At 45.1% G+C, this 10,952-nt stretch overlaps 1 pseudogene; it reads right to left on the minus strand.

Moving 5' to 3' along the window:
• Positions 1 to 6,462: 6,462 nt before the first annotated feature.
• On the minus strand, positions 6,463 to 10,945 carry LOC136475694 (uncharacterized; annotated as a pseudogene).
• Between the last annotated feature and the right edge of the window lie 7 nt (positions 10,946 to 10,952).

The raw sequence follows: 10,952 nt of genomic DNA on the forward strand, positions 1-10,952 counted from the left end.
CGAAGGCAGATCAAACACTTGAAACATGTATCTGAAACACTAGCAAAAACACCTGGAAAACACTTGAAACTATTGCAAACACATACGCAATAGTCAGATAAAGCACTTGCAACATATGTGTGAAACATAGGCAATATCCAAATAAACACACTTGCAACATACGTCTAGAAAAACAGATGAAACATTGGGAACAGAAGCATGTAACATACGTGTACAACCATTGCAACATATGTAACATCTCAATCTACTTTTGCAACATCCACATGAAACACTTGCAACATGCCTATGAAACATCTAAAACGCTTGAAACATAGGCTTGCAACATTCATTTTTCACCCTTCTTCCGTAAGACGCAGTGCAGAGCGGCGGAACGACAGGTGGAGTGGTGGCGGCCGAGGATGGTGGACGACGGCCTATGGGAGGTCACGTCAGCCAAACTAGCGACGGACTGGGCACCAGAGCTATCGAGGATGGAGGACGACAGCCATGAAGCACGGGCGGAGGTAAGGAAGACGAGCGCACAGGTAGGATGACGACGATGGCTGCGTGGGAGATGTGAGGTCGCATCGGCCGGGGCAGAGGAGGGCCACTAGCGGCGATGGTCCTCCTAATCTGGCAGATGGGAGGTCGCGCTAGTTGGCCAGGCCAGTAGCGAACCGGGCATCGGAGCTACCGAGGATGGAGGATGACGACCACGAAGTGTGGGCGGAGGTGAGGAAGACGAGCTCGATGGACGAGCGCGGTGGAGTCAGACGCGTTGGATAAGGCTGTGACGGATGAATGGACGTCCAAATTTTTTTAATAGAGAAGCCGTCCGAAGGGACGGATGTCGGATTGAAGCATTGTCGATTTCGAGTGGTGCATCGTCGACTTGTCATCATAATAAACATAAAAAATTCCATCCTCATGATCATAGATCAGTTGGTTGGGTTCTTTATGCTGGAACCTACACATCCGAGTTTAAATTCTCGACTTGGCACGGGTGCTCGCATAGTCGCATTTTCCTGTATCTATTCAAGGATTTAACGGCGCTATACTTTCAGTGTAAGGTGACGTCCCCACCGACAGCGAGGCGCCTATGGTGACTTTGTGTAACACCCTCAGTGTTACGCCCTAAATAAATTACTAAACCATATCATGAGCATCATGTTTACGTGATAATGCATGTGATGGAATGAATAGATGAAGTATTGCAACCTAAAATGATCAATAAAAATGCTAAACGAGAAGCTATTCCATAACTCAGGCAATTATCAAGTAGGGTTTTAAACCAATTTTTATGGAACAAAATACTATGGAACATGTGTGTGATGCTTAAATAAAGTTTGAAGTATAAACTTTATAGATGACAATGAAATACTTGCTGTGGAAAAATAACATTGCTAGCTAACTTTTCTAATAGCCTAAAAATGAAACTTGAAATTAAATTCAGCTCAAGGACTTAGAAGAATTTAAGTATATATAAGCAGCAAGACAATGCAATGTTTAGCGATTTATTTTGTGAAATTGAGTTAGGAGGTGGTGTCATGTTTTAGCTTGGGTTGGTAGCCTGATATGCTCTCTGGAGCATGGTGAAGATGGTTTAGGCTCAAGAGCAACCGTTTAGTTGTTATAGGTGCTTTAAATTTCGTGCGCAACACGTTCTTAGGTTGGTTGGCCGGGTGGATGCGGTCACCACGTCCCGGGGGCGCGACGTCGCCTCACTGGCTCGCCCCGCTCGTGGCTGGCCGAGGCCACCTCCGGCTGGGCCGTGGCCTGGCTACGGCCTAACGCTGCGGGCCGCTGCGCTGCCGCCCCATTCGTCACCGCGACGCTGTCGTCGCTGCTACCACCAAGCTGAGCTAGGGGGCGCCGACTCTGTCATCCTCGGCCGCTGCTGCATGAGGTTGCTGTCACCGTGGCGTCGTGCTGTGTTGCTACTGCTCATCTTACCATTGCACGCACGTGGGGTGTCTTGCCGCACCGCCGACCCGCCCTGTACCGTGACACAGCCACTGCTGGTGCCGTCGCCTCATCATCACGTCCGTGCCTCCCTCTGCACCCCTACCCAGCTGCTGGCCCAATTTGGTGCTCGCCGCAGCCATGCGCACGTGGTGGAGCTCACCGTTGCCTTGCCATTTATGGCACTGCGGTCGCACAGGCCATGCCCGGTTGTGGACGCGCGCGCTTGTCCACAACGCCTGCGCGTGGTCCTCCATGATCACGTCGACCGCATCCCACCAAGGCGAGGCTGAGCCAAGCCCACCTATCGCGCCCTGTCTTTCTCTTTCTCTTTCTCCCTCTGCTGTCGCCGTCGAGCCGCGCCATCAAATTACCCAGCGAGCAATCACCTCCATTCAATTCAATGCATCCACGGTTTCAACATCACGTCCTCTCGCTGCCTGACCCTACCCAGCCTTGAACCATGCAAGGCCAAGCTCCAATTTGGAAATTTCCCCGTCGTCATGCCATTAAGGCCGCGCTTGGCCATGGTCGAGGGTAGCCCTCCTACCGCCCATCCCAAACCAATTCACCTGCACCACTAGCGTCCCCCTGACTCCCTCTTCACCCTGCGTGCCTTAGCCGAACCACTACCGCCTTCCCATCGTCGCTCACGCGATCATGCTGCCACAGTGCGCCGCCGCACGGCTCGGGCGCACGTGGCCAGCCCTTCTCTGTCACCCTCTTCTCTAACCGTTACCTCGACTAGGTGCATGGTAGTCTACTGCTACTCACTCGCTAGCCGGTTAGGTACTTAGGTGCCTTGGTTCGCTGAAGTAGTCACGTCACCGTCGTGGATGGCCACGCGCCGCCGCCGCTCGCTCCAGTGCGTCCCGCCGCCCCTCGTTGTTGCTAGGTGTAGGCGGTTGGACCATAGTTGAGTGTCGGCCTGACCGACGAGCCAGTGCGGGTCTCTGTTGGCCGGCATGGCCACCCCATGCCACCGCTGAGCACAGGTTAGCCGGGGGTGCGCGCGGGGGAATTCCAGGAAAGCCAGGGGGTTAAGTGAGAAGTCTTATGAGAAGGGGAAATAGCATTAGGACTTAGTTGTAATTTAGAAGAAGTGTGAGGTCTATTTTGCAAAAGCGCCAGCGTGTGCGGGATTCACGCGCCGTGGGCCGTCTCGCTTGCGAGCCAGTGTCGCATGGGCCGCTTCAGCGGGCCGCTATGCTCGTGTGCTGCGCAGCCCGGGCCGCACATTGTGGGCCGCGCAAAGAATCTGTTTTCTTTTTCCAGGGGATCAGTAAATAGTTTTCTAATTTAATTTCTAAAATAATCTTTGATAATTAATATAAAATCATGTAGGTGTTAAAAAATTATAAAACAAATTTTGTTAAGTTTCTAAAATTATGATCTATCTGTTAGTGTATTTAGTTCATATATATACATGTTGATACCAGGAGCTATTAAATCGTTTGAAAGTGCTTCATATTATTAAAATTAATCATTGTTCGATTTTTTGTGGTAAATTGATGATAGCTTTAGTCTTAAAATTTTTATGATAGCTTTATTATATTATTATGTGTTCACTGTAATTTTTATAGCCTCAGAATAGACTAAGCATTAGGATAGTTAAATATTCTTTGTTTCAATATACATTAAATCACTAGTAGAAATAAAGATGTATTCTTAATTTGTAAAGCTATGTGTTTGTTAGTTGAACCCAATACTTTGCTTGATGAAGATGATAGTTAGCTTAGTACCTTAGTCATTAGAGCTAGCTTAGTAGCTTAGTATGCGTATTCTTATTTTAAGAGTTGTTGTTGTCTAAATGCTAAGTATTACATCATCATCGCATGTATATAGAGAACAAGTTGGTGGGGATAGAGACCACAAACGATCGCGAGTTCGAGAAGATCATCGAGTACGAGGAAGAGATTCTCGTACAGGAGGAGGTCCCGGAGCCACTGACGTCTGACTCAGCTGACACCGCGCCTGCCCAAGGCAAGCCCCGGTGCATAACCCTTATTTTTTATAGTCACTATATATATATATGTGTGTGTGTTATGTGCATTTACGTTACAGGAATTTTATGAAAACCACATACATAGATATATCTACCTATAAGTCCTACTAGTATAGGTTCGAGTAGCTGCTATGCGTAGGTTTCTGGTAGCATGAGTAACCTGCCGTTACTCACAATAGGTAATTATTATAATTACTCTCATGATAAAAATGATGAAAGGAAAATGGAGACCGGACAGGGATATGCTATGGGTTATGGTGGGTGTGACTAGTTGTGTCCCGCGGCCATGGGGCTTAGCTTGGTTACACTGTTTTCCCTGTCTGTGTCGATTGAGGATCGTCCGTTGCTATGGATGGTGGTTAGGTCACAAACTTATTATCCTAAGCACATACTTGCTTATGAGAGCGAAAAGGCTCGTTACGCTCTTGTCGTGAGTTCCGGCTCTTTCTGGACCGACTGATTGGAGGCAGGGGAAAGGTGGAGGTCTAAGCACCCTATTGATACCAGGTCTCAAGTGTGGGGGCTTAGAGTCCAAGTTTAGATGGGAACCTAGACCCCAGGACAGGAGTGGAATGTGTTGGTCTTGTTTGTGTCTGGGGTACAAACAGGACGTGTGTTTTTGGGTACCCAGATAGGATACATTGGTTCGCGAATCGTCATTTTCGTGAGACGGTACGACTTGACTATGGTTTAGCACCGTAGTAAGAACTGAAATATAAAATATGGTAAAATAGTTCTGATTGCTCAACATTTGCTTAAAGGTAGAACATGTGCTTACCTAGAATGGTTAGCTAATAAAGTAATCATGACTGCTAATAAAACATGATCTTAAGGACGTACATCTAGTAATGCTTTTTATAAATAAAAATAAAACCGCAAATCCATATTACCTATCATACCTCTTGGAGTTGGAAAACTATTTCCACTAGTCGGGTAAGTCTTGTGAGTACATTGTGTACTTAGGGTTTATTTTACCCTGTTGCAGGTGCAACGTGAGGAGTAGCTCTTGTGTGGAGGATTCTTCTGTTGGGCATAGACGGATCATTGTATCGTTTCCGCTAGATGTTTATTTTCATTCCGCTGTTTAATTGTCGCACTCTGAACCCTGGTATTGTAATAAATAATTTTCAAGAACTCTTGTTGTATAAAATGGATGAAGTATTGTAAGTTCGTACTCATTATTGGATTCTGAAGGTCAAACGTGGATTGATTCGAGTTCTCCCGTGGGGTGTGTTCGACGGAACTGTCCGAGGTAGCTAACTTTTGGGGTGCTTAGTATCTAGTGGAAGATGAACGCCTCCGAATTTTAGGCGGTTCTGTCACTCTTCGTGAGCCTCGAGATCTGCCGATTCAGTTCTCTGAATGTGTTCATAGGGGTAGGGTTTACGTATGTGTTCATAGAGATAGGTGTACGTGCGTGTTGTGGACATTTGCGTTGTACTATATAATTTTAAAAAAAAAATCAAATGTCCCTTCCAGTGCTTACAGTAGGCTTCTTTTTTTATCAGGTATAAATTGAACGTACACAGACCATACACTCCGCAATCATACAACACGTACACACTAGTGTATATCCGTAAACAGGCAAAGAAGAGATTGAGAGGCACGTTGGCTTCGGTGCGCGGGAAACAGTGCCACTGGACTTGGAAAAATTCCAGAAAAATGCCAAGGTGACAAGAGCCGCTGGGGCGCCAATTTCTTTTGCAAAAGAGGTCCTACGGTTGCTTCATATCACGTTAGCCTAACGTCATTCTTTCCTCCCTGTCCCACTCCCACCACACGCCTCGCGCCTTGCCGACGCGTCCGTGCGCACCTGGCACCACCACCGTCCACAGGAGCGGCGGAGCCGAGCAACGCGAGGAGGCGAGCCGATGGAGTTGGCGTCGGGGGACGAGGAGCTGAAATCGCTGCTCCAGAACTTCCATTGCGTCTCCCAGGTACTTGATACCAGCCGCGCGGCACCCCCCTACTGCCCGGTTCTACTTACACTACGGCCGCGAACCGCGTTCGCGGTCCATCCGCGATCCGTTTTAGGCTGTGTTTGGCGCCGCTTCAACTCTGCCGCCACATAAGTCAGAGGCAGAGTAGAAGCACCTGCTAGAGCCGGAGTAAAAGCACTCAAACCCTGGGTTCGCCTCCGTAGGCATGCGTATCGTCAAAACGAGCTCCGGCTCATCTTCCACCATCCTAGAAACACTCCTTCCGTTCGGCTGTTTGGTGTGGCTCCGGCTTCTCACTAGTGCCAAAGTCGGAGCCAGAGCGGCACCGACCAAGGCCTTAGTTCATCTGTAGTTATTGTCTTAGCACTCAAATTTGAGTTGAAGGGACTCATAACTAGGTGGTTGGGTATATGACAACGCCTCCCACCCAACCAATCTCACCCAATCAATTTAGGTATGCTCACTTTCTCCGTTTGGTAAAAGGGAAATGGCGTGGCCATGTTGAAATGTACTCCTAGAACGCTTATCCACATGAATGAAGAGCTACCGGTGCGTAGCAGGTCAGAGATGGCCATATCTTTTTCACTCCATCGACAACTTTACATAAACTCTTGCCGTCGTGCTTTCAATCTAAATTCATGGTCAAAGAACACATCTCAAATTGTGTGTTTATTCAACCCACACGAGGCCCTTCACAGTAGACAAAACTCTGAAATGAAGTTCCTTTAGTGGCGTACCATAACGACTGCCGCACTGTACAAACTGTTTTACAGAACCTCCAGCTTCAGCTTCAAGGGCGGCGTCTCATAATTGAGCTCTTGTGTGCCACCTAGACTTGCTGATGATCCTCCTAAGCGCTTCCGTGGCTTCATCCAGTGTTTCGACACTGTGATCCACCTCAAAAGCTATCCTCTGGATGTTGAACTGCAAAACCCGCCCAAGAAAACTTTATGTTGTTCTGCCGTTAAGAAATAACCAGTACCATGGCAGCACAACGCATAAGCTCATGATCTCAGGACTGGAAACAGAGACTTGAGGTATTGAATCATGTAAAGATCTTCAGTAGGTTGTACCTGTGCACCATGTCGAACACGGATATCGATACCTTTGCTATCCATTGAAATAACAGCTACATCGTCTACCTCTCCTTCATCAGTTGATAAAAGTTCTTTCAGAGGCTTTGAGAACATTGAGTTGAGTTCCTATTCAAAGAGCAATAGATGGAGCAGAGGAATCACTTCCAACTATAGTGCCTAAGATCAAATGAACTAGACATATTTATGGAACGCATTGCTCGTCAGGCTGTTCTCCGAGCAAATACTCATTAGCTTACCTTCAGATTGTGTTCCCCTCCATCCATTGCAATCTTGTCAGGTTGCAGAGCCTCATATTCAGTTCACATCTATCCAAGCAACAGTACCAAAACCTCCAATGAAATATATGTCACTGGAACAAAGTTCGCATGTAATTATCAGATCTATCAATGAATCTAAAAAATAAGGGCAACACAGAGACAATTAATTATGTGAGGGTGTACTACTGATACTGCAAAATCTATGTAATCATAACAAACTAAATAAGTTAAACTTGTACAATCTTAGAATTTCATTGCAACTCCACATTAGCAGGTAAAGGGCTAGAGAAATAGATCTGAATGAAAAGAGAACTCGTACAACTGAACCACGAATTGTATAGTATTAAAAGGACTACTTCCTTTGATTGTTGCAGGAGTACTCTTGATTAGTTTTTTTCTCATTTACTAAATCCAATGAGGTAAAGACATAACTACATATTGATCATGCAAACTGGCTAAGTATAGCTGCTTCGCCTTGTAAGTTGTAAGTGAACTCAAACAGTAAACTAATTAGCTGCAAATCTTGTGTACTTTGTTTTAGAGAATAATTGCTTTTATCACAACCTAGACAAGCAAGAAGAAAATGTATCTTACATAGAAACACCAATGCCCATGAAATCTCAAAGAACACTAATACGAAAAGTTGAGAAAACAGTTTCTCATTAATGCAAATTCAGGAACTACCTTATTGTGTGCATTCTGTAGTAGTAAAAGTTACCCCACTGTTGGGATGCCCACTGCTGGTGCTTTGAAACATACTGCTGATGAGCCCATTCCTGATACAGATTTATTAACTCTATTCAAGAATTAACCAAATATCTGAAGGGAAGAATATCCAAGGCTTGCGCATGAAAATAGTTGCCTTCCTCAGTATTCTTATAGAGCTCCTGGCCAAGCTCTTTACATCATATACCTAGTTACCTACCTCATAGGAAACGGAACTCCAACTCCCAGATGCTTAACTCATGTTCATGAGTCTTTTACCCCCATTTCTTTTGGCTGGTTTTCAGTTAGGGTGACTCCTATTGGTCAGTACTGATATGGATTGGTAAACAGAAGTAGGCAAAAAAATTAACTGCAACTTTAACTTTGGCATGTCTTAAGCTGAAGGCAGGTTCAAATAAGTGTCTTGATTTTGAGTTTATTTTGTTCATTCCATGTATGAGCATCATATAGCCTGCTGAAGCCAGCAGGGGTTAGCTTTCTGCAGTACATAGTTCACATATGAACGAAATAATAATAATATGGCACACATGTCCAGAAATAGCTTCATAAGTGTAAATATTAAACACAGAAATTACTGAATCGGGTGACATGGCATTGCAGGAGATGGTATTCAGGAAAAGAGACAATTACTAATTTTAGTGCAAACCTGTTGTTCAGCGGGCAACGGATTGACATCACCAAAGATAGTTACTCGTGCATTTGATAGTCCACTCCATCCAGGTACCTAAGACAGGTAAGAACATTTTAGTAAAAAATCAACAAAGACATTTCAAGAGCTGATTATATAGTATAGCCGAATGTCATTTACCTGTACAACAAGGGTGCATCTTGGGTCTGCCAACAAATTTCTTGTGTGGATGGCTAGCGGGGATAATGAGAAGATTGGGTCTTCATGACAAAAATGCATAAATAAATAAATAATAGCAATGAAACTTGGTAGATACAAGATGTGATATTAAAATTACTTACGGCCAAAAGGGTCAGGTGCAAAATCTACTAGAGAACCAAATGGGTATCCTTCACGGCGGTGATGCATCCGAGACATGACAGTGCACAGATGAGCAAACCTTGCCTGGTTTCAAAACAGAAACATTATCATAGTCATTACAAGTTCCTTCTCATATCCATATTTAATTGTTTACCTCTTTCTATCTCAGATACAACTAAACCAAACACAAGAGAGCGTAAACATACCTGTTCCATGAGGTTGCGAACGGCCAAAGCTGGTGGTGGTAAATCATGAACAGCGGTTGCACTGTGCACACCACCTGAAATAGGTGTTCTGAACAGACCAGTCCTAGAGCCACCAGTGTTACTCCCACCACGTCCAGAAGTGCCAGCATCATCATGTTTAGTGGTATCCATGTCATTGCTTCCACGTAGAGTTACATTATTCTTTCAATATTACAAACAGGAAGAGAACAATAATCAATCTTGGAGAGCTCATAAAAAATTCAAATTATACAGAGCAATAACAATTAACCAAATGTAACACGGTACCCAAAGGGTAAGAGCTTATGAAAGAAAAACATTTCCCAATCAAAAAATAAGAAGCATGGAGGTTTATGAGTGAGCCGGTGAGCATTACCATAGTTCATTGTCTCAGCACACACTTCATTGTAATTTCTTGTAATTACTGTGACGTTGTTGTGTCTCTTATAGTCTTGACTTTTCAGGCACCAAAACACAAACAACAAAGAAAAAGAGCACGTGCTTACAGTCATAGTATTACTTTGACATAGTTGTGAGGTTTCTCCAGAAAGCTAAAGCACTTCAACTGTTCAACATGGAGAATGAAATAAAACCACCAGTAGATGTAGGAGGGAAAGTGAACATTATGAAAAGAAGACACGAACTTACAAAGGAAGCAAAATGTCCTCCTAAGGCATTAGCATATAACTTTCAATATTTATAAAGACATCTTAGGAAAGGTCAATCCACCATCCACAATCAGCCCACTAGGAATCCTTTTGGCAAATATAAAGGCCAAATATGAACAAATAAAGTAACAGAAGCCTGCACAAAAATGCAGCGCAAAACTCCCATCCAAAGTGTCGTGTATGCAAGCTCATGACTTCATTCATTAACTACCTTAAATTTTAATAAATATAATCTAACTGAACACCATGCAATATTATTCAGAGGTCAGCTTCGGTTTAGAACAATACAGTGATAACAATAATTTCTGTCTTTGGCAAAAGTTACCAAATTAGTGAACCTGGTTACATCATCATATACTAAAAGGTCATTATTATAATAAACTATTTTGCCAAATTAATCATGCGTCAGCAATTCTTGCTGCTTGAAGAGCAAATTCCTTCCAGACTATTACTTTCCTCCATTGATTAGACAATCTGAAGTTCTGTCAAGTTACACGGGCAATTTGAACCTTCAATGGAAGCATAACGTATATATGCCAATGGTAGTTTCAATTGTTCTACTGATGGAAGCTCCTTATTATCATAGCAGTTGAACTTTCGCAAAACTCCGTACAACTTGAAGTACAGTATGTCAGCTACAGAATCGCACGTGTTGGATCTCCAACAACGACATATCATAACATCAGCGAGTACGGAGTACCTCGAGTAATGGAAAATCTCCCGCCTGGCCAGCCGCGTCGGCGGCGGGGTCCAGGGACCCGTCTTCCCCTGCCCCGGCGAGCAGGCGGCCGCCGCGCCGGGGCGGAGCGCGCAGCCAGCGCGTAGAGATGGCGAGGGAGGAGGGACTCCTGCGGGGACCAGGGAACGCGGCGGAGGCACGGCGGAGCGGCAGGGACAGGGACGGCGACACGTCTCCGGCGATCCCCGGCGGCGAGAGCACGGAGGAGCGCGCTGCTAGAGCTTCCATAAGTGGAAGGGAAAAAGGCAGGAGTGGAAAGTGAGAGCGAGAGCGACCGGGTGAATGTGGTGTCTATCTGTGATTATCTGGGCCATCCATTTTACGTCTCCTCGAGATCCAACAGCTAGTACTGGCTACAGGCGTCAGG

The sequence above is a fragment of the Miscanthus floridulus genome, chromosome 8 (genome assembly GCF_019320115.1).
Source record: "Miscanthus floridulus cultivar M001 chromosome 8, ASM1932011v1, whole genome shotgun sequence".
NCBI lineage: Eukaryota > Viridiplantae > Streptophyta > Magnoliopsida > Poales > Poaceae > Miscanthus > Miscanthus floridulus.